Source organism: Sciurus carolinensis, chromosome 2 (assembly GCF_902686445.1).
Source record: "Sciurus carolinensis chromosome 2, mSciCar1.2, whole genome shotgun sequence".
NCBI lineage: Eukaryota > Metazoa > Chordata > Mammalia > Rodentia > Sciuridae > Sciurus > Sciurus carolinensis.
Window position 1 is genome coordinate 34,245,925 of NC_062214.1, and position 25,442 is coordinate 34,271,366.

General features: G+C 37.9%; 1 protein-coding gene across 14 annotated transcripts in view; it reads left to right on the plus strand.

Annotated features, from left to right (window-relative positions):
- Positions 1-25,442, plus strand: part of Plcb4 (phospholipase C beta 4) — a 386,027-nt gene that overhangs the window by 188,064 nt on the left and 172,521 nt on the right. For 3 of the 14 annotated variants that reach the window (XM_047537203.1, XM_047537206.1, XM_047537205.1), the window contains one exon: positions 12,223-12,271. The exons of the other annotated variants lie outside the window; for them this stretch is intronic. The gene's annotated coding sequence lies outside the window, so the exon portion shown is untranslated. The remainder of the gene's footprint in view (positions 1-12,222; positions 12,272-25,442) is intronic. 14 annotated transcript variants of the gene reach the window in all.

Here is a 25,442-nt window from a genome sequence, read left to right on the forward strand (position 1 = left end):
AGTAGTAGTAGTAGTATTTTATGGTAGTGTGGATTAAACCCAGGGCCTTGTGCAGGCTAGGCAAGTACTTTACCACTGAGCAAGATCATCAACCTTGTTTTTTTTTTTTTTTTTTAATTATATTTTATTTTGAAACAGGATCTCACTAAGTTGCCCAGGCTGGCCTCAAACTTGCAATCCTCCTATCTGAGCCTCCCGAGTAACTGGGATTACAGTTTTGTGCCAACTTACCCAGCTTACAGTGAAGTTCTTTGCAATAGGTATGCCTGGAGTCTGAAGTGACATCTGATGCTCAGACTAACTAAATCAGTTGAGGCTTTTTAGAGTATGAGTTTATTGGATGTTGGAGGGACATAATTCGACCTGACGTATGCAAAATTTAACACAGAACTTTGTTGCACTGGGGTTCTGTTATATCATTCAAAAGTAATTTGATAAAATTAAATCAAATTAAAACCTTATACCTAAAACATTGTAAGTGCTTTGGTAGACATAAAACATGCTCTGCTAATGAGGATGCTGTCACTCAGAAATCTAAACTGCAGTATTACTAATGATTGGCATGCTGTCATAATTATCACACTAAATGCAGGCCTCCAACTTGGACTCTCTCCTCCAATTCCTTCCCTCTCCCTTGTTCCACCCACCCCACACATTACATATATGCCTGAATTGAGCATTTTCTGTGCATAGTTCATCATGCCAAATCATATACTTGTTTGGTATTTCTGAGCAAAGCAAAGAGGCTGTGTTAGTCAGCTTTGTGTTACTGCTACCAAAATACCTGAGGGAAAAAAAAAAAAAAAACAACGTAGAGAAGGAAAAATGTATTTTGGCTCAAAGTTTTTGAGGTCTCAGTCCATGGTCAGCCACTTGCTATGGGCCTAAGATGAGCAGAGCATCATGGTAGAAGGGTGCCATGGAGGAGAGCTGCACAGCCCTTGGTAGCCAGGAAGCAGAAGGAGGAAAAGAGAACAAGGAGTCTGAGAGGAAATAAACCCTTCCAGTGGATGCTCTCACTGACCTACTTCCTACGACTGGGTCCCTCCTCCCTGTAGTCCCTTTAGCCATCAGTGGATTAATCCACTGATGAGATCAGAGCCCTCATGATGAATTTGTTGTCTGAAAGCTCCACCTCTGAACCTGGTGACATTGGGGGTCATGCTTCCAACACATGAACTTTTGGGGGGCATTCCAGACCTAAACCATAACAGAAGCTGTGAGGACTCCGCCCTTGGGCCCAGTCCTCAAATCTTTTTTGAGGCTCTCTGCTTCTCAGGGTCAGTATGAGTGAGAGATCATAGTGAGCATACTGTTAAAACACAAAGACGGTCTTGGTTGACATCGTGCAAGTCCAGCTTGTTTTTGGCCTGTTGAAAAGGCTCTCAGTTTGTTCACTATTGGTATTGAACTTGACTTACCTCTGAATTTCCGGTGACAGAAATTATTTTCCTCTTTTCATTTTACCTTTTAGTACCTAGTGCAGTGTTAGATACACAACAGGTTTCTTCTATATTTTATTTATAGAAAAGACTTCAGAGTTACATGGAAGGATATATACCCAAGAAATTGATAAAAAGCTGAAAATTCAGGAAGATGAAAATTGTTTTAATCTTCAATATGTGTGCATTTAAAAACACGTATTGAATTTTTTCATAGGTCAAGTATCATACCTGCTTTTGCAAAGCATGCAAACCAGGGCAAAAACTACGCACGAAGTATAGAACGATGCCACTACCACTTTTATTATTACTTGTGCCTCACATTTATTGAACAATAATTAGACATTAGACCCGATTCTCAACCATTTCTGTATCAACTCCTTTAATCCATAAAACAGGTCTCATTAACTAGGCACTAGATTTATTCCTGTTTTACTAATGAGGAAACTGAGGCACAGAGAGGTAATATAACTTGCTGAAGATTACACAGCTATAAAAGGTATGCCTGGCCTATAGATTCAGGCAGAGAGAGCCCATATTCAATTATACTGGAATCTACTGATTAGATGATAGGAGAAGCATAGGATTCCAGATGAGCCGCACCACAACCCCAAGCTGTGGGTTAGAGAAGTCTTCTGAGAGTCAGTGACATCTGTTTTAAGTCATGTGTGAGAGATAGCAATTATCCAAATGAAAAGTTGAAAGAAGAGTGTGTAAGAATGTTCTTTTTGGGTGTAACATCATACACTGGAATTGTCCATGTGGTTGGATTGTGTGTACTTGGAGTGGGATAAGAGTATGAAGCTCCAACCAGAATGTGTGAGTCTTTGTTGAGCTGTGTTCCTGAATGTGGTTTTCTATCCTTTGGATGATGGTGAGCCAGAAAGTGCTTTAATCAGTTGCCATATTAAAACCTACAATTTTAGGAAAGTTTGTTAGACTTCTGGGTAGAGATTGGAGAAGGAGGTCAAGGGAGGATTCCAGGCTGAAAGCTGAACTTCGAGCTTTTTCAGCAGCCCAGAAAAGGGGTAATGCAACCTCAGCCTAACATGGGATGAGTAAAGGGCAAATTCCAGAAAGATTGGTGGGAGTAGAATCAGCAGGACTTCTTAATCAACTGGATGAACAGGAAAGAGGAGTTAGAGGGAGGAGTCGCATTTAGAGTACTTTAAAGAATAAAATTTGAATTTCATGGTTTTTGTTCCAGGTCAGTATGTTATTGTCCTTGCAGTTCATTTTTCTATAGAAAGGAAAGGACAAGGCAAATGTTAGAAGAACAGGTATGCCTATTTTCTATGGATTCCTGGTCCGTAGACTTTCTTTTATAATGATGTTTCTTGAGGTCCTGCTACTTGTACTGGCAGATTCTTGAGTAAACTTTTCATGTGTGAAGCCTTTTCAGAATAGTACTGTTGATCTCTCTATTTTGCCATCAGAAAAAGAATTAAATGCAAAGGCAGGATGAAAGGAATTATTCTGCTCTTCTCTGCAATAATGGCCATGCTCCTGAATTATTAAACCTGAACATGACTCATGCCTCCTGAATAATCAGTCTGATCCTGTTCTATGTATCCCTATAAATGCATGCTTGAAATTACATGTATGTGTGAACCCTTATGTATGGTTGGTAATAGCAAAGCTATTCTCACTGCTTTGGGCAATACATTCTCCTAATGGGAAATTCCATCCTTAGACATAGTGAAGTGTGAAGAAAAACTTCTTTCAGTCTTCTGAGAGCTGTACCCTGTGCTTTTCCTCTGCCCTTTGTTTCTGATGTTGATACCTGAGCCATAGAAACTGAACTTCTATTTAGGGTTCCTCTTCTTGCTGGTAGGTTTTAGTCAATAGCTCAAGAGAGCAAATAAATGTCATGTAAACAACCCTATTATCTGATGAGCTTGCCTTTTCTATACAACTTGGGGTTTTCAAATAACAAAATTCTTGCCTTACTTAAAAATCTGTAATAATTATATTGATCCATTTCCTCTTTTCCCTCTTAATTTTGTAATATTCATTCACTTAAGTGTAAGAAAAATATCATCATATCTTGAGAAACTTGAAAAAGTTCCTCTGATTTGGAACTGTTTAAATGCAGTGAATACAAGGCAAATACTGATTTCTACAACCACATCAGCAGTGATTTATATTTTTCTCTCTCTCTTTCTATTGTGCTGTATTGGACATCAAATCACGGGTTGGTCTACTACTGAACTATACACCCCCACCCTTTTTATTTTAAATTTTGAGACAGGGTCTCTCTGAGTTGTCAAGGCTGGCCTCAAACTTCCAGTCCTCCTGCCTCAGCCTCCAGAGTATATGGGATTGCAAGCATGTCATGCCCACCTTGATTTGTATTTCTTATGAAACAGCATATCTTGGTGAGCAGGCAACAGGTAGTATGTTATTAAATCACACCCTATTCTTCTGAAAGCAATAGAATAGAAGAAAGGAATCTACCTGCATTGCTTCCTTTGTCCAGGTAAGGCACTAACTGGTTAGTATCCATTATTTCATGACCTTCCAATGAAGTGAGGGATGATATGATATTTTTTATTTTATTTTATTTTTTTGGTATAGGTGAAGTGAGATGGAAAACTTTATCTAAGGACACTTGTTCAGTGCTGTGCCAGGGAAGGATGGAGGTGAATTTGGACACAGCTATTCTGATTTTAGAGTTTATGCTTTTAACCTATACAGTGTGGTTTAGGATGCTTATGGAAGTGTTTTCAGCAGAGAACACAGTAGGGAAGTAGGGAAGGTGGAGGAAGAAGGGAAAGGAATGAGAAATGTGTTTCATAGGTGGGAAAATTGTGGAACAAGTCCCAGCCACAAATATGGCTCAAATATGGTTCAAGTTTATTTTGTTCTTTCTTGTCTAACACTACTGGGTAGGGCAGAGACTGGTAGGGTTCTAGCTATTCATGAATCCAGACTGAAGAGAATGCTGTCTTCTTTAACTCGTAGCTTTTAGGGATGAGCTCTGGACACAGGGAGTAAATCCAGAGGAATGAGTGTGTATGGGAGGACTCAGGGGCCAAACCTGGTTTGATGCAGATCACGACCTTGCACATGCAGCCAGCCAGGACTCAGCCGTGAGCTTCAGAAAAGGACAACATGGGAATTTGCTGAACTGTCAGGAACAATAGGCCATGAATCCCTATAAGGAGGTTCAAGTCTCTGTGCACATGCTTATAATTTCTATTCTTCTGTGAGAGAAGGATCATTGTCTCATTTTACAAAGCAAAGTGGTTGACTCCAGCCTGCTTCTGGTTCTGTCTTTGGCCTTGCTGTTTGTTCCCATTAGTTACCTAGGATCAGGGCTCCTGAAAACCAATGTCTCCAGCTGATCCAGCTATGTGCTGGTCACCTTCGCTCCATGCAGGAGGAGGATAGTCATTGTATGTTAGCCACAGGAGGTTATGACCATGCATGTAAAACTTCAGCCTTTGTGAAGAGCAAACGTATTCGACCTAGAAATTCCTACATAACAACATATTACTGAAAGACTGCTCAGCCCATTTTTGAAAAGCATGAGCTGTTTCCATAGATAAAACAAACGGGTCTGAGCAAAACAGAGGAAAAGAGAACTTCGATGTTTGGATTTGTGGACCATGACTTGATTTTCTGAAAAGAACAGCTTTGTTTTTTTTCCTGAGAACCTAGCAATACAGAGTTTTTGCCTCAGCCCAGGCAGTTTCCCTTCTATCGTTAGAGCAAAAGCAGATTAAAGGCACACTATCAAGCCATCTGACCTCCAATCCCAAATTCCCTGCAGTGGACCAGTTACCAGCTTCTTAGCTCTTAACCTTGCACCCAAGTTACAGAAGGGCAGCTGCTGATTGGAGTTCTGATAGTCCTGAGTGTCAGGAAGGGTCTCTCTTCTGGCGTGGCCAGAATCCTTGTGAGTCTTGGTAATAATTGACTCTAGCATACCATTCACTGGAAAAGAGGAGGGAAGGGTATAATTACCAAAGCACCCCAAACACCATGGCAGATGATACAAACAGCCTTTCTGTCTCAGAGGAATGGACCAGCTCAGGGGACTTGCAGTCACTGTTGTCTTAAAACAATAGAACTGTTCTCTGAAAATTTTGCTCTCTCAATCATTTTTCTTTGTATCTGTGACTTCCTTAGAATAAACAGATTGGGAACATTACCTTCGCTCTAGGAGATGACCCTGTGCATCCATATCATGCCTACTGCCTTAGGTAACTCTAGGCTATTTTTATTCAATTACATCTCACAAGCTATTCTGGGTGGATGTTTCCATCTTGCTTTCTTGGAGATTTGAATGCTGAGGTCAAAAATTTGCTTGAAGTTTTAGAATATTCACTTGAATACTTTTATATCTTCTTTTGTAAATTGCTATATGCACTTCACTATTTTTCTATTGGACTATTCATTGTCATTGATAAGTTAGGGCTCTTTGTATGTTATATGTAATAACCTTTTGTTATATGTAACCATTAGTTATATTGTTTTGTTAATTATATGAAATAATCATTTTCCCACTTAACATTTAAAAAAAATTGCTTAAAATCAGAGCAAGCAGTTGCAGGGAATTTCCCAATTACAACCATGTTCATCAACCCATGGAGGGTGGGAGGGAGGCTTGTGAATGGCCAAGACACTTATTAGTGACGTACTGCAAGCTTAAATGCTTTGTAAATCAAGGAAGGGATTTGTTTATGTTGGCATATTTCATTATAGTCAAAGTGAACAAGAGCTGGTATTGATATTCTGTTGGCAGGATTTCCAGACAGGATTTGATTTATAAGGACAGCATTGCTTCTGAGAGTGTACATTGCTTAGGCAGGATATCTAGAAGCTAGTGGTTCAAGCACTTTTCCTCACAAGATGTACAAAACAAGACTTTATTTCTGAAGTTCCTAAATTACATTTTAGGTAAAGGTTCAAAGATGTTGTCTTATTCGTTCACACGTAGCTGCTTTTCATGACCCTCTTTACTCATTGCTGGGCACTGTATTCAGCTCCCTTCATGCATTTATCTAATTTCAACCCAACAAGTCTTATCAGGTAGATAGCATTGCCTCTAGCTTACAGCTTGAGGGAACTGCATAGGATCTCACAGCTAGCAGATACGAGATCTGGGATTCCACTGTTGTCTAATGCAGTAATTGAGTAATCACTATGTGAACCAGATGGCAGCTGACATGCAAAATGAGTGTTGTCCTCATGTGCCCTGTGCTGGCTACCATAGGCTATCTCACTCACACAGTGCCCAGGAAGCAAGATGGTTAATAACTTTACAAAACTGGGTAAAATTGGGGGGTCAGTTATTTGGTTGTAGAATAGGAGAAATCTATAAGACATACTACAAAATTAAATATTAAATAATTCTCTTAACTTATTTTTTTATGTTTATTCTTTGTAAGTGTATATGGAGTGCTTCCCGTGTACAAGGTGTTGTGCAGGGCGAAAAATGAATTCATTTCTCTTTCCATCTGAGTTTTATTTCAGGCTTGGACTTGAGCTTGACTTAATTATACTATGAGATGAAAATATTGCTTGCCTTGCAAAGGTTCATAAAAATTGCCATGGGATTTAAGGGAAAAAAGAACTAGAAATTTCCAAGGGGGAAGCAACATTTGAACCAAACTTCAAAGTATAGATTGTAGGATGGGGAGATGGGTGGAGAGGGGGATTCATTTTAGACAGAGAGAACAATAGGGAAAATAAAGAAGAGTGACTAGCAAGAAATTCAGCTAAAATTTGAGATGTATAAGTGCTTCAGAGGTATCATCAATTGATTTTCTAAGAAACTTGCAAGCAGTTCATCATTTTGATCAACTCTTATGAAAATTAGAGTATTTTTAATATAAATAAAATATTATTTTAAAAGATCACACATGAGTTAAAACAGCACATTGCACCTCATAAATATGGACAAATATTATGAGTCAATCAAAAAACTTTTTTTAAATTTAAATTTAGCAAGTACATAAAAGTATAAAAAGAAAAAATTTGGCAGGAAACCTTCACCCGAATGAAATTCATGGCTAACATTTATATATTTCCCTTTGTATCTCTGCATTTTTGTTTCTGTGCATCCTTTTGAATAGCTGGAATTTCATATTACATTCATCCTTTTCATTTAAAATAATATTACCAGCATTCATCTGGATTCTGGACACCTTTTTGAAACCATCTCATTTAATGACCTTGAACTCTTCCATCTGTGGCTTTGTCGTAATTGACTTTACCTTGCCCTGTTGTTGGATGGTTAGGGTGTTCCATGTTTGCTGCTGCTGCAAACAGATTGGCTGTTGGCCAGCTAACCCCTTTTGTACTTGGCAGATGATGAAGCCAAGGCACTTATAACAAAGCTGAGATGAGGACTGATTTGTTCAGTTACAGGGAGCCAAAAGGAGCCAAGAAACTTGTGTGCACAAGAAGTGGCTGCCTGCCTAAAAGAGGGGACCATGGGGCTTCTAGGGGTAAAGATTAAATAGTGGCTTGGGTCATGTCCCCTGAGAATTCCATCCAAGTGTGCAGCTGACTTTCTGTCCCCTAGGAAGGAGATTCATTGCATTTCGAAGTCCTCTGGTACTCTTCCCATTTCCTGGGGAAGTCTGACTCTTCATGTTGGATTTCCAAGTGGGAAAGAGAAGGCAGGAAGACCTATCGAAGGGCAAAGATCGGCTGCTCCCAGCTTAACCTGAGAGATAGAATAGACAGGGAAGGTGGAGCGGAGAGGAAGGAATAGAGGGAAGAGGGGCATCTGGCCTAATATCAGTGGGTTTCTCATTCCCTCTTAGTTGGTGTCTGCAACCAGGAATGGATTCTCCCTAGGAGGAAAGTTGATAAGGAAAGTCAAGCCTGTACATGAATTTGTAACAATGAATTCCACTATTTATATAATTATAGTATACCAATAAAAAATTTAAAAAAATTATTATTGAAAAAAGAGAAAAGTCATGCCTGCTTTGAGTGGATATCTAGTGTTCCCAAACATCCATCCCTTCATGTGATTTATTCATTGTATATTGTGCTCCTGGCCTGCCTTTCATTGGCTCTTCTTGTCTCTGGTCCTCTCCTTTGCTTCTTTAAATTTCACTCTTTGAAAAGATAATTCAATGAGAGAGAAACACAGGTCTTCCCTGAGCATGCTGCAGTAAATTCAGCTGTAAATCTGTCATAAGCCCTAGCAGAAGGTGGTGCTTCAGCAGTGTGGTTGGCCTAGGCTGAACATGTGTTCGTAATAACAGCGCCTGGAGGCACGCTTATATTATGGTTCAGCAAAGGAAGGAGACAGGAAGGAGACTCCTTGCTTAGGGCAAAGAAACATCTGCTCTGTGGGACCCAAAAAAACTGTTGTACCACATTTTACATAATAGATGCTGTTTTGAAAGTTTCTGCTGTATTAATTTCCCATATTAAAGCGTGTTTCAGACTTTAAGAACTTCACTCTTTAAAAGAACTGTTGTATTGCATTTTTGAGAAAAAGCAAAATTTCCTAATGGTTAAGCATCTTAACTCTGAGATGAAGCTGTCCTTGTTTAAATGTTGATTCCACCAATTTCGTAGCTTTGCAACTTTGGACAAGTGATTAATTATTTGGGGACTTAGTTTCCCTCTGCAAAACCAACCCTGTACTAGCACCTATCAAAATGCATCTTTATATAGATTAGATGGGAGAGGACATTTTCGAATACAGTATTGGAAGTCAAGTTAAAGGCTTAAAAATGTTACTATTAATAATCTGTGAATTATCAAGTCATATTGTGCATAGGAAATAAAATTTTAGAACAGTATTTTTCTTTCTATGATCCAAGTCTCTAAGGCTAGGCATATTATCACAGTCAAAATAATTCATGATTTATTGGGTAAAAATGATAGAATAAAAACATCATTTCAGAGTAGGCGAGTATAAATAACTCACCTAAACTGTGAAATGAAGTGGATATACAAATACAACTGAACTCCAAAATGTTTTACTTTTAGGTTTAGCACATAATATTTTATTACATAAATGTCCTCCAAAAGTGTAGGTACTTATACTTAGAATGATAGTAAATAATAGTATGAAATATGGAGCCGATTATTTTCCAAAATAAATGGGGATGAGTTGGATTTTAGGTTCCACAAAAAATTGCCTATGGTTAAGTGGCTGATGTCTTTCCTCTTTCCTTCTTATTTAGTTTGATTAAGAAAAAAATGGCATTGGAGTTATTAAACACACTAATGTCAAGGCATATTATATAATTGCATTATTTATCTAGATATAAATTTACTGATGATACCAGTTACCCAAGTAAAAACAAAGAGTAAAACATCCAGAAGTGAAAAATTCAGCCAAATATTGTGAAAGGCTATTAAACATTCCTGCTATAAAATGCTATTATAAAATCCAGATGCCCTCCCTCAGAGCCTTAGTCATTCTTGTGCATCACATAATCTCTGCCTTACTCATTCTTCTGAAGGGATTAGAAGCCATAAATAAGATCAGTTTGGGAGAAAGCAAGACCCAACATCAAAAAGGATCTAGAATAAAATGTGAACACACATCTTTGTTATCCCATGTCACATTGACATTGTTCTCATCTTCATTCAATTATTCCTTTCTCTAAGATTTTCTAGTCATTCCTTAAAGTACCTGTCACTGTGCTAGGCACAGGCTTTGGAGAAGCAAGTAGGAGAGAATCAATAACAAATACGATGTAAACCTTTGTCAAGTTGTTCACAGTAAAGTTGAATATTTTTATGTTCATATTAATTAGTATCATCCAAAGACATGATGTTACAGTTTTATGTCCTTGCTTAAAAAAAGTCACAGATTGCTTAATTTAATTTTATTATATGCCCATACTCCCACCTAGGATTACTTTGCTCCCTACTTCCTTTTCTTTCCCTAAATTTCCTTTCTTCTTCCCTGGATTTCCCTAATATTGTTTAATAATATCATTTATAGGATATAGTCAAAATACCTGCTTACTCACAAGAACCATTCATAGAACTCCCATTCTATTCTTACTGCAGTGGTCATATCAGTTAGCTTTTGCAGTGTAATAAACCACCCCATGATTTTGTGTATTTTTTAAATCACATTTTATTTCTCACAATTCTGTGTGTTGGATGAGTAATTTTCCTTGCTGAGATAGCTCAGCAAGAGCTAGATGATCTAGGATGGCCTCATTCACATAGTTGGGGCCTCATCTGAATATCATGCTAACCAAAATAAGCCAAACCCAAAAAACCAAAGGCCAAATGTTTTCTTTCATATGGGGATGCTAATTCACAATAAGTGGGCAGGAATAGGGAAAAATAGAGTTATTTTGTATTAGATAGAAGGGCGTGAAGGGAGAGGAAGCAGTATGGGGGAAGGAATGATAGTAGAGTCAAGCAGACATCATTACTCTTGTACGTATATGACTGCATGACCGAGGTGATCCTGTAACATGTGTAATCAGAAAAAATGAGAGCTTACACTCTATTTATGTATGAGCTATCAAAATGTATAAATGCATTCTAATATCATGTATAATAAATTAGAAAAAAATAAAATTAAAAAATTAAAAAGAACAACTTAGAAAAGTAAAAGTTTATTTGGAGCTCATGGTTTCACAGGTCTCGGTCCATAGATGGTGACTCCCTTTCTCTGGACCCAAGGTGAGGCAGCATATGATGGAAGGTCATGGTGGTGGGAAGTTGCTTCCCTCATGACAACGAAGCAGGGAGAGAGAGAGGAAGGGACCACAGGGAGATGCACCCTTCCAGGGCAGACCCCTAGTGACCTACCTCCTCTAGCCACACCCCACCTGCCTAAAGTTAATGCCCTGTCAGTTCATTCCAACTAGGATGGACAGATTAGGTCTCAGCTCCTAATCCAATCAAGTCACCTGCATTAACGGGAGCTTTAGGGGGACACCTCATATCCAAACCATAGAGGGGTGGCACAGTAAAGTCATTTATAAACAATCCCTTCACAAAGAAGGAAATGGTTATATTTAATTCCAATGTCCCAGCTTTGGCCTTTGTACTGTGTATGTTAATGTACTATTTAATTGTGTTCTCTCCCTGGAACACCTGCACTTTGGGCTACTGTGGGGTATGGATCGTTCTATTCATTCTTTCATTGTAGAAAGGCCCAGAAGCAGGAGGCATCTATCATTCCAAACAAATCTATATTGAGCACCAACTAAGTGTCACACAAGTTTACGTAACAAAGACACAGTGGAAAACAAAATATATCCATCTGCTATTTGGATGGAGGTATATAGAAAACTAATATAAAATATGTTTAAAAGATTAGCTGTCAGATGATTCTGTGTGTTACATAGAAAAATAAAGCAAGGGAGAAGAGAGAGAACAGTGGTGGTAGTTAGTTGTTTCGTACTGTGAGTTCAGGAAGGGCCTCACACATGGCGACAGTTAAACTGTGAGCTAAAATCAGTGAGAGAGCCATGTAGATACTTAGCAGGGAAACAATCTAAACTTTGAGAATGCTGAGTGCAAAGGCCCTGAGGCACAATTAAGAATGGCCTAGGTAGGGTTCAGGAGAAAGTCCACATGGATTGAGTGGGGCAGGAATAGGAAAGGAATAAGAGATGAAGGGACAAGGGACTAGATAATGTGAGGCCTTGTTGGTATCCCAAGGGAAAGGGGGAGTCACATAAGTTAAAGAACAAAATGTATCAAAAATTAAATGGATGTAGGAGAGAGGGAGGAGGGGGACGTGCGTGTTGTCCTGTGATGTTTTTTTTTTCTTGTTCCTTCAACACTGAATGGATTTTCCACCTTCTTTCCTTCCTACTCCTAGGTCTGTCTCTGTGTTAGAAAATCATCACTATCTACGAAAACACACACTGGTATGTGTCGAAATGCCTTTTTGCACAGGAAATAGAAAACAGGATCAAAACAAATGGCTCTTGCTGTCTTGCCATCTCTTCAGATAGAATCGTTTTTAAAATCGGTCCCTTATTTATGTATTGCTTTTATCATAACCTAAGTTCTTAAAAAAAAGATTTGTTTTTAGATCAGAACTAGGTAACTTTGCTTAAAGTGTTTTGGTAAGACCCATCTAACTGTATGTTATAAATGAAAACGAATAAGCAGTTATTTAACTTACAGTGGTCTTAATACCAATGGCTCTAAAAGGGGCAATGCAGAGAGGGAAGTGTTGAATCTCAGTATGATCAAACAACCTTCAGAAAGATGTTTTCTTTTTCACTAACTCATTTCCTATGAAGAAAGCCATCAAGAACAAGAAGCTTTCTGGGTAACTAAGGTACGAATAATTTACTATTTTCCTATGTTGCTCTTTAATTATTACTTTTTATCATATTGGTAAGAACAATTTTTTTAAAAAAATGATTACAAAAATAACTTGTCATAATAAATATAAGCAACTTAGAAATTTTTAGTGTTTTTAAAAATGCCATTTTAGTGAGTTCCTTATGGTGTTATTTGAACTAGGCCAAAGCAGACTTATGAAGGCATTTGTTTATTTTCAAGATAATTTGGTTAGAGCTGACTTACTCATTTCATGTGACTAATATTGGGGGATGGTGTGCATTGTTGAGTCAAAAGCAAAATTCAGTTATTGTTTTTAAGATCTGTGGCCATCAGTAAATAAAGGGGATGGAACTGATTCTCACCTTACTTGGCATAGTATATTTCCCCTTACTAGAATTTACAGGCAATCTGGAAACTCATTTAGGGTGTCTTTTTTAATAATAAACTGATACATTTGGGTACATGCTTGTTTATTTATTACCTTTAAAAATTATTGGTGCATCTTAATTATACACAATAGTGAGATTCATTGACATGCTTTTATATTACTGCTTGATAGTCCTGGTTTCTGAGGTTCTCCTTTGTCAGTAAAGTAGTTAAATAAAGTAATTAAATACAGTAAAGTAGTTATTCAAATAAATACAGAGGATGTTCATCTCTTCATGAAATCCTCTAAGCAGTTCTGGTCAAAAGCTTTTAAATAATATAATCAACTAATGATTTAGTTTTGGATCTTGGAAGAACTTTGTGGAATATCTCTTTCATCCATTTCAAAGACCAGGAAGCTGTGGATGCCGTGGAGCTAATGAGTAAGCAAATGAGTTCTCCAAGGCTGAGGCCAAGTCCAGAGCTTACTTGAAAAGGTTAGAATGTTCCGCAGCTGCTAAAATAGTGTCAACCTCCATTGTGAAACAGAATGATTCCCTAAGTGTATAGAGAATTATATTGTCCTGTGAACATTGCTAGGTCCATCATCTCTTCTACCTTGGGAACCTTCTTCGGAGTGACATATAGGTGTTTCTGTTTTCAGATGTGGAAACTCTTTGAATACGGGTTGTGGGATTCTCTTTGGGTTTCACAACAATTGGTTGAATCAGATCTTGAGATTAGTTCTTCCCCCTTGGAGTTCACATTGGCTACTAAATCATATCCATGTGTTTCATAGAATTTAAGATTTCTTGTGTAACTACATGCATTGATGGGTATTTGAAATTAAAATGGAGTTTAGGGTTTGTTTTTCAAACTATTTTGAATTATTTGAGATGTACATGCTTATAGTTGGGTATTTTAACAATAATTATATAGGCTTAAAATATAATTAGCACGTTTGGGATCTGACTTCACTCAGAAGCCTTTACACCTTATTCATAAACGTTTTGTGGAAAGAAGTAGTCCTTATTTTGCATATCAGGATTTTGTTAGAGGTATGGTAGAAGAGACAGATTTAAGTTTGGAAGGTAACAAGTGGGAAAGGCCTTCGGCTTCTGAATTTGTATCCTTAACATTCATTTCTTCAAACCTTAAGCTATTGTATTCTATTGTCTATGATTAACTGAGGACCAGACTTTTATCCTATGAGCCCAAAAGAGGAAACTCCAGTTCTGTGGAAAGTCACTCAAGCTTTGAGGTGTGACATACTACTTTGCAGAGAACTGAGGATGCATTTCAAGATACAGCAAATATTTTAAAGCATAACCACAAAACACAAAGGGAATCAAAATCTTTTAAGACCTTTTTAGTGGAGTCATCATGAGTGATGACTTCAGGGATGGAATTCCAGTGAACAATTAAAATCTGTAAAAAATTGAATAGGGAAAGAGGGCCTGAGGTCTAGCAGGAATGAATTTTCAAGAGCATCTGTGTATAGACTTCCATTCCCTAGAATCTGTATGTCATCTAACTAGGAAGGTTTCCATTAACCATCTTCCTTGACATCTGGCTATGGGCCAAGCAACTTCTTCAGTTATGAGTCAAGGAATTACTTCTGTGTTGGAGGGGTGTCTGTAAGGTTGTGGGTGCTCTGAAACTTCAGGTAGTGCCTTTATTTCACCAGGGAGCACCATAATTGTCCAGTATATTCATTAAAAATGAAGATTTTATTTTGAAAAAAAAATCACGGTGATCATTTCATATTTTGCCAAAGAACAGACTTCTGCTATCTGAACATATCAGGTAAACTTTACACCTTTTCTGGAATATATGACTTAGACAACTTAAGATAACAGACCCAATAAACTCAGGGACCTACACACCAAGCATCTCTCTATTAGCATTTGAGTTAGAATTTATCTTAAGAGAGCCCGGGATGTAGCTCAGTGGTAGGGCACTTGCCCGGCATGTGTGAGGCTCTGGGTTCAATCCCCAGTACTGCAAAAGAAGAAAAAAAGGAAAGAATTTGTCTTAAGAATATTAGTTTACTTTAATACACACTAAGTCCTTAACCACATTTCTATCTGATTCCTTTGTGAAATGCAAGTGCCAATACAGAATGAACTGTTTTGATAAGCTGCCGTACAATTTTAGGGTATATTTAAAGTTAATCTCTAAGAACTAATATGCAATGATGCCATTTTCCTGATTTTATTTTTATGAGCCACAGTATTATCTCCCGCTGCTTATCTGATTTGAAAATGGTTGTAATATTTAGAGAAAGTTAATATTGAGTCATGCCAAAACCTTAATAAACTTAGTCTTGAACTAATATTTCAGCCTCATGGGGGGAATTTCTGTATGCTAAGACAGATTTTAATATTATAGAAATGCAATAGTGACCTTTCCATAAAACCTTAATAAAATTACTTTGTGATATAAACTGCTGAAGAGATGGGAACTTCTTGAAGGAGAGTATGAGTGATTTATCTGCCTTTCATGGTTTATCTTATATTTCATTTCTTTGGATCTCTTGTGTTTTTCTTTGCCTTAAGCCAAACAACAGTAATTTCCATATTTTAAAACTAGAGAACAGGCAGAATTTTCAAAGACATATTTTCCCTTTGCACCAGTTCATTTAACTGCTGCTGGTATGGCTGCTGTCTTGGTAATTCTAACAGCCTTCATGCTGTTAAAAAGAAGTTAATAAGATAGAAAATTTCACAGTGAGTTTCAGGTATTTAATTTGAAAACACCATTTTGCATTGGGGTGGGGGTCACAAAGCAGCTGTGCAACAGCAAAGCTGTGGATAATGGTTTAAGATGAGTAGACTCAGGGTACAATATCCAGGGTATAAAGTAAAATGAGATCTGTTTGGCGGACGAATTTCAGCTTCCCAAACTTAATGTGTTGGCTGGTATCCTGAAATCCAAACTCTTTTTTTCCCAAAGATTGGCATCCAGATGACAAAAAAATGAGCAAATCTGAATCCCATAGCTTTGACTTCATAATATTTGTCAGTTCCAGTTTAAGCTATGAAAAAAAAAGAAGAGGGAAAGAAAAAAGTCTTAGAAGTATATTCAGTGTGAATCATTGTTTTCTTAACTGCCTTTGTGGTCTCTTTGATGACTTGACTTTCCAGAGTATGTTTCAAGTTCACAAGTCAAAAAGAGGATGGCTGTTTAAGGTGTAGAAATTTGTCCTTTTTGTTAACTCCAAGGCTATTTGAAAATGGAAAATTGAGATGGCATTCCCCCAACAATTATTCTAAATCTAACTATTTATGACTTGAACTATAATCAATATTCTTATACAGAATAAACATCAAGGCACATTACTCTGCATGTTTACAGTGAAGGTATTATTATTATTATTATTATTATTATTGTAATAAGGGAGATCGAACCCCAGGGACACTTTACCACTGAGCAGCATCCCAGCCCTTTTTAATTCTGAGACAGGGTCTCTTCAAATTGGCCTGGAACTTGTGATCTTGCCTTGAGGGAATGTTTAGACTTTGATTCCATGGAATTTGGAAAGAGGCTGATAATATCCCAGTCACATGTGCTAATCCAACTTTGTGTTTTGAAAAGACATTAGAGGGGCATTTAATTCCATCTCTCACTCAGCACAAAATTCCCTTGATACCTCCAAGATTACTTCCTCTTCCATGTGAATTATTTTCAAATATATGAAGTCATCTCTTGCCCTGGCCTATGAACCAGATGGGGATGGGATAGGTTTTGAACAAGCAGTTCGAGAAGATAGTTCTTTCTCAGCTTCAACAGTGAATCTATGAGACCCTGCCCAACTGTCCTAAGGTTTCTTGGCCACTGTTCTCACCCAATGAGAGGGAGAACCTAGATTGACTTGGAAATCCATGGAATCTTATTTTATCAATGGTTGTTTAGATGATGTAACTTCTATATTCTTCAGCCTGCTTTTGTGTTGATATACTTCTTAAGATTGTGGCACAGAAATACTCTAAATAATAGTGGGATATAAGTTTGCTGAGGTTATTATATCCCTGATCCATGCTCCCCCACCAGAATGCATTAAGGTTTAAACAACTCCCTCTTCACCATGAATTCATTAAGGTTGGAGTTCACCAAAAGTTTAGATTTTTGCCACATAAAAAGGAAACTTTACTTTATCCCTTAGTTGCTTTTTAAAAAACCTCTTTGTTGAATCCCCTTGCTATTGCTGTAACAATTACACAAGCTAATAAATTTATAAAGAGAAAAGGGTATTTGGGGACTCACAGTTTCGGAGGTTTCGGTCCATGATTCACTGGCCCATTGCTTTGAGCCTATAATGAGGCAGACATCATGGTGGAAATTTGTGATGGAGTAAAACTGCTTGCCTCATGACCAGAAGTGAAAAAGAGAAAGAGAGGGGGTCTAAAGTCCCCATATCCCCTCAAGGGCACATCTCCAATGACCTGAAGACCTCCCATGAGGCCCCACCCCTTAAAGGTTCCACATCTCCCAGTAGCACATGGGCTGGAGACCAAGCCTTCAACACATTGGCTTTTGGGGGACATTCGAGATCCAGAGTATTGCAACCATCATGAAGATCTTTGTGTTGCTCAATTGATGGATCTTTTTAATTTGATCCATTCTTCCAAGCATTGCTTTTGTAACAGTGAGCTCAGATCAGGGCATAGTGGATATCTAAAGTCCTAAAAAGAGCATTGGTAGAGGCTGCTGAAAATAAGGGAAGTTCTGGAGGAGATGAAACTAGTAATACCACAGAATTTCCATGGAAGGGAGAACAGCAAGAGCAAAAAACATAAATAAATCTAAAGGACAGTAGGTGGAAGAGCAATCTGGTATGGAAAGAGGATCCATAGAGTTTAAGCCGAAGGTAAGAGTTAAGTTCTAGAGAGGGTAAGAAAGATGAGATAGAGTTTGAAGACTAGATATCCAGCTACTCACAAAAACATTTTAATAGAATATTTGAGGTAGAGGCCATATTTTAAGACATTTATAGCAAATAAGTAGTTAGGAAATGGTGATATCAAGCAAAATTTGTTTTTCTTTTTAAGAGAAATTTGGCCACAGGAGGTGCAATATAGTTGGCCAAAATATAGCTTTATTGTAAGACTTTTTAAAACTTTAAGACTCCTCCGTAATTAATTGGATAACATTGAAAGTATTGTCCACAAATTCTGACTTAGCGTATTCATTTAATGGTCAGAGTTAAGTACCACTTTGTTTCCCGTTTTACCTCAGGGGTTGTTTTAAAATAGGGCAAAATAAAAATAAAAATACATGTAATGGCTTAATTATACTTGCAATTTTACCAGTATTAAATATACGCAGTTACATTAATTTGATCACTACAGATATTCCCCAAATAGCATTTTAAGACAATTAATTTCATGGAGCAAGTAGCTGGATCCTAATTTTCTTCTTCGTTTTTCTCTTTTCTTCTCTTTTCGTTCTTTTCCTCTCTCCATCTCCCTCTCCCTCTCCCTCTCCCTCCCTCCTCTTTCTTCTGCAGTTCCAGGGATCAAACCCAGGTCCTCACATATAATAGGCAAGCTCTCTGCCATTGAGCTACGCCCTGAGCCCCTTAGCCCTGGATATACATGTGTGTGTGTGTGTGTGTGTGTGTGTGTGTGTGTGTGTGTATAATGGTTATCTGCATGTCAGAAAAGACAGGCCAAATGGCTCTTTCCAAAGTTCTAGGATTTTTAGTGATTCAGCTTAAAATATTTGAGATGGCACCTTCTTAACTCTTTCACTTACACACATACACACACATATATAAATATATTTAAACAAGTGCAAATTTCCTTTATCACATTTAGAACAGTCTAAAAGAATTTAAAACATTGATTTTTTTAAAGTGAACCAATATTTTACATGGACATTAAAGAAATAAAAGGAGCATGAAATCACTTTTCATTTAGATAATATAAAATAGTTCCTGATTTAGAGGCTGAAGATAATATAATTTCAAGTAATTTTGAGGAAAGAAATTGGAAGGCGAGAATCATATGAACTTTTCCTTACTGAGGCAAATATGAGTTTTGGTTTAATTACTTCTGATTAAAGTAATTTAAATACAGATTCAGGATAATATGACTTTTCCTCATTTTAGTTGCAAGCTGTATCTTTAGGGTGTTTCACTGAATTTAAGGAACTTTGATTATATCAGTGTTAAGTTCTAGTTCTCAAAGATTTGAGGGACTCTAAGCTTTCCCACATTTTATTAGTTGGCTGATAATTTCTAACTTTAAGAGAATATGTAAAAATGACTTGGTGAAATTGTCCATTGCATTGATGTTGAATGTCCTTATAGAAAGAGCTTTGGGAAGGCAGTGGGTCAGTGCCCCTGGCATAAGTATTTAGAGCTGATGCTCATTCTTCCGAACTGCAGGACGGCCGGCTTCTCTTGCCCAAAGATAATGTCATCCTCTTGGTCTTCAGATCAGCCTGTTGATGTCTTTCTAGAGAGTTTTTGAAACTTGCCTGAAGTCTTGTAGCATTTTGGAATCTGCCAGGTCAATTTTTTTTTTTTTTCCCTGAAGAAACAAAATAATTGATTGCAGACTCCAGGACCTAACCAATTTTCAGTAACATGGCTTATTAGTACTGACACTTGGGTGTGGGGGAGGGCAAGAACTTGTCTAACAAGGGTCAGGGAATTTAGTTAAAGAATCTGAGTTTTTGCTCTCCATTTCCCAGCCTGACTTGAATTAGAAGTTAGAGACATTTGCTAAAATAATATACAATGTGAACTCTTGGGAATCACTTCACATCTAGCTCTCTGACCTCTTGTATCCTTCCCATTGCCTCTGGGCCTTGTTAGAGTGAGGGATGTTATTCAGTTTCTATATAAGCCATGCAAGCAAACACACTTTAAAATAATCCAGTGAAAGCACACATCTTATGAAAGGGACAATTATTTAAAGGCTGTTGACCTTACAAGGATTGGGCAAGCTTTTGGCATCTTGGAAATGTGCTTTGATACTGAAGAGTTGTTCTCGAAGTGCCACCATGTCATTGCTCTGTCAGTTGCTCATCAATAGGCAATAGAAATGCATTGTTTTCTGCTTTACTTGAACCCATCTGAATGTGGCTTTAATTTTAGGAAATAAAATAGGTTTCAGGAAGGACGTGCATGGTTCTTAAATAACATCTTCATTTATAGATTATAACCAATTAGCATTACCATTATGACCTAAATCAAGTTTAATCAAACTAATCAAGCATGAAGGGATCAGAAAAAAAATGAATGTGTCATCCTTTGTATTTCACTGACACAGATTCTGAGGCTCAGAAAGGTTAAGAGGCTTCCTCAAAGTCACACAACTAGCTGGGACAGGGCTGGGAGTAGAATCCAGGTCATCTATCTTAGACTGACCCTCTGTCTCCATTCCAGGAGACAGAACTGGACATATTAATTTAATATTAACAGTGGACACAGTGTAATGTACAATTAAAGTCAGACCTATTTTTTTTTAAGGTGTAGCTAGATTACATACAGAACTGTAAAGTTTGTATGTATCTAATTCACTTTTCTAACGCAGGTTAGTAGATTTATCTTGAGTTGTGTGAACATGGGTCCTGGTATGTCTAAAGTTAACAGAATGGACTCAGTTTCAGTCTCTGCTGTTCTATTAAGCAAAGCCGAAGGCTGGCCTGATATTACACCTAGTAGCTTTTAAATGCATACTCCTATAGTGGATGGAGCAATTCCCTTTAGACTTCTTTAGGTTTTTTTGTGAATTCTTTGCCTGAACCTGGAAACCAAATTAATAGAAGGATAATTAACAAGAGCAAAACCATAATTTTTTTTCTTTCTTGCTTGCTTTCTTCCTCACTCCCACTCTGGTACTGGGGATTGAACCCATAAGTGCTATACCACCATGGAATTACAGGTGTGCCTGGCAAGTTTTTATAATTTTTCCATCTTCGTGGAGACCTCCACAAGAGATTGAATTTGAAAGAAATGATCTAAGCAAGATACTTTTATACCCTTTAGACAAAAGCAATAAAGTTTTGAAGAAATGACAGGAAAATGAATCTCTGAAGTAGGGTAGTAAATTGTAGGGATATCACTAAGAGACACCAGGAAGGGTATAAAAGAGAGTGTAAGATAAGGGTTACTCCAATGAGTTTAGTCAGGCTCACCACAGCCCCATATTGACTTTCTCTGGTGATCAAGGCTATTTTTCAGTCTTGTTATGAAGAGGACACTTCTTCCCAAAAGAACTTCATGGTTAAGACAGGCCAAATGACTCTTTCCAAAGTTCTAGGTTCTTTAGTGATTTCAGCTTGAAATAACTAATTCATCCTATTTTGAGATGGCCACTTCTTAGCTCTTTCACTTACTTACATAAAACCAATTTGTACAATTTCCCACCTTCATTTAAAATAATAGTTAAGAATGCCAATCCCAAGCCAAGTGTGGTAATACATGCCTATAACCCCAGTGACTTTAAGCTAAGGAAAGAGAATCACAAGTTCAAGTCTAGCCTTAGCAACTCAGGGAGATCCTAAGCAACTCAGCAAGACATTGTCTCAAAATAAAAAATAAAAATGGCTGGGAATGTAGCTCTGTGGTAAGTGGTAAAATGAACCTGGATTTAATCCCCAGCACCAAAGAGGGAGATCTCTGGGTGATGGAGAGAGAGAAAAGGAGAGAAGAGAAGAGAAAAGAGGAGAGAAGAGAAGGTCAAATTTGGAGAAAGGAAACTTAAAAAGATAACACTTCTTCCATAAAGTAATTTGTGAGTTAAAGAGTTTCGCATTATTTTCCTTTCACAGTGATTTAATTTTTATGAATAAAAAATAAAAGGAAGATGCTGGGCATGGTATTACATGCCTATAATCCCAGTGACTCAGGAGACTGAGGCAGGAGGATTGCAAATTCAGGGCTAGCCTCTGTAATTTAGCAAGCCCCTGTCACAAAAAGAAAAAAAAAAAAAAAAAAAAAAAAAAGAGTTAGGGATGTAGCTCAGTGGTTAAGTGCCCCTGGGTTTAATCCCTGGTACCAAAAATAAAAGTAAAACAGCAAAAAAGGTTGGGGAATTTTTTAAAGAATTTGTGGAGATTAAAAAAATGAAACCATCCTCCCCAAACCTTAAATTATATATAATTTTTTTTCTCACTTCCTCTATTATATGATTTCCATTTTTGCCCTGTGTTTAAACTTTTGAGGACTTCAGGTGGTACTGTTTTGAACACATGAAGAGATAATTGTCTTTGTATGAGATTTGAGGTTTATTTAGGTTAGATTTCTTTGATCAAAAGTTATCTTCAGGCTACAGAGTTGTACCCAGATGTGTATGAACATACAAAGGCTGTTCATTTCTGATACCTTCTAATTCAAAAACCCAAGGAGAGATACTTTATTTTCTCCATATATGGTCTAGACTCCATTCCATTATGCATGTCTTGTACTTTAATCCTCATCTTATGACTCCTGTATAATAATAGCAATGACCTATTTATAAAATAGCTTGGAGAATGTTTAACTACAGGAATCTTGATTAAATTTAATAGCTCATTGTGTGTGTATGTTTATTTCAGTAAGAAAATTGTTATTAAAATAAAGAATCCTTTGAGTCCTTGAATTTGTGCCTGCTCCTGTCCAAGCTGTTTCCCTGTTTTTGTGAAGTCATGTCTTGTAGTCCTCAGACTGACTCCACATCACGCCTGAGGCAACCTTCAGAAAGATTATTCAAGCAAAGATAAAATAAAAATCTTTCCTTTGAAATAGTCCAATAATTAAGGCAAAATCAGGCCTCTATAGAGAGATTTCTCTCTTGACACGTATGCTGTGTGGTGGTGTTGTTTTGCCTAATAATTGTGGCAGAGCCAGTCGAAGGGCAAATGAAGGGCAAAGTAAAGTATGAAGGTCTTGGCCTAAAAGAGAAGAGGATCTTAGCAGCAGCCTACGGGGGTCACCTCTTAAAAGGCAATCTCTAGAGATGTCAACCACATACCACATAAGGACATGTCCAGGGTACAGCCCCACCCTTAAGGACCCAGATGCCAATCTGAGCAGTTCTCACTGGGAGTCAGTGGTCAGAGTTATGGACTGAGGTATGAGACACAGAGGGGTGGGAATGGGATGTGCAACCTAGGAGTTGTTCATAGGCCCCGTCAGACTGCTGAGTCAGGGAAAGAATGGAAACCCACTCTGCAGACTGGGTTCCAGGCAGGCAACTGGATTTGCTCTTTTGGAAATAAGACTGGAAACAGCATTTGAGGTTCTGAAGGGGAGAGCATGTACACACAAAAATGGTGCTGAAATATGCATTTGGATAACAAGAAGAGCATGCTGTGCCTTTGTTTTGGGGTTCATTGGGAGCTCCTCTGGAATGAAAATATTTTCTCATGTATCCTTTCGTTCATTCAGTGATTATCAGGCACCCACTACTAGAAGGCTAATAGCGAATGAGGTCCCGGTCTTTACAGAGTTCACAGTTTAGTCAAGATAAGATCAACAAATAGCTGTTTACAGTGCAGGATGAGTTCTACAGAGGAAAGTACAGGGTGTCTACATAAAAATGCAGAAGTGGTACCTAACTCAGTGTCTCTAAAAGGTAACTAATAACTTGGTTAGTTGTTGGAGAGAGATTGTGGAATGAGGAGGGATGAGAAATGTGCAAATGACTCAGTATTTGGGTCAAGGAATCCAGTCTGAAAAGTCCAGAGAGAAGTGAAGGGAGACATGGTGGCAGATGATACTGCTTTCCCAGGTGGCTGTGGCATGATTCTTCTAGAACTTTTTGGTTCAGCATGTTCTTCCTTTTCATTTCATTTGGTAATTGCAGCTCCTTAACTGAAGGGAGTTTTGCAGGTTGAATCTTTATTTATAAAATGTTTTTTCTCTGATGTTTGCTGTATGGGTACCGTATTTTGAAATTCACTTATTTAAAGCAAGCCCTTCAGTCCTAATTTTTCTCTAGACTTTCTCTAAGGCTCCTGGTTTGCATTCCCACCTTGATCATTCAGAAGCTACTACCTATAGCTCCAACAGTGTTCTAGTGAACAAGAAACTAAAACTGAGACTGAGGGAGAGGTTAACCCCACACCTCCATTCTCGTGGTCCTCATCATTGCGTCCCTGGGCTTTCCAAGACAAAGGCTCCTCTGGCCCTGGGTTAAGAACACCTTGAAACAAAAACCAAAAGGGACTTTCACTTATGTTCTCTTCCTAGAACTGTAGCTAATCTTTGCATGTTGCTTTTAGTTTTCTGTCTCCCCAGACCTGATCAGAATACCCCTACCAACCACAAACCTTGTGATGAGTAAGGAAAAATATTACTGTTTTTTTCCTTAAAATATGTTTTTTAGTTATTCACTATATTCAAGCTGGTACTCTAAATACCCCAGATAATGAAGCATGTTTTAGACACGTTTTGCAAAATCCTGGTAAAGTGAAGTCTATCATATCACCATAAATATCACCCAATAAATTTATATAAGCTGTTCTTTTAAATATTTTTATTCATCTATTTTTAAAAATTGTTATATTTAGCCAGGAACAGTGGTGGATACCTGTAATCCCAGGGACTTGGGAGGCTGAACCAAGAGGATTACAAGTTGGAGGCTAGTTTGAGCCATTTAGCAAGACCTTGTCTCAAAAAGAGCTGGGGATGGAGCTCAGTGATAGAGCACCCCTGGGTTCAATCCCTAGTACCACACACACAAAAATTAATTATTCCATTTAAGGAAAATTACACTTGCCTTGTATCATGATTAGCACTAAAGTGGGATGGTGGGGAGACCAATGGTGGGTCTTTCCTTTCTGCTCCTCTGTCATTTGCAGGTTTTTTTTTTTTTTTTTTTTTTTTTTTTGTGGTGCTAGGGATGGAACCGAGCAAGCACTTTACCACCTGAGCTATCTCCCCAGCCCTCATTTGCAGTTTTGTAATAAACTCCAGGATATTTTGAATCAGGTAGTGCTTTCCAATAGATTAATTGTGGCTAAAGCTGTTGATTTCTTATAGTCTAGAATTCATGAAAAACTGCCAGGCACTGTGGTTCCTGCCTGTAATCCCAGCTGCACAGGAAGCTGAGGGAGGAGGATGGCAAGTTTGAGACCAGCCTCCACAATGTAGCAAGACCTGGTCTAAAACTAAAAAGGGGTGGTCATGGTGCTGCACTCTGTAATCCCAGCAATTTAGGATCACAGTTCTAGGCCAGCCTGAGCAACTTAGTGAGACCCTGTCTCAAAAGAAAAAAGTAGTGCTGAGGATGTACCTCAGTGGTAAAGGGCTCCTGCGTTCAATTCCCAGGACCAAAAAAAAAAAAAGACTTAAGACTTCATGAGAAAATAATTCCAGAATCACCGTAACCAGTTTTATTTTCAAATATAAGAATAGCAGAGGTCTTGGAGTTAATAAATAAT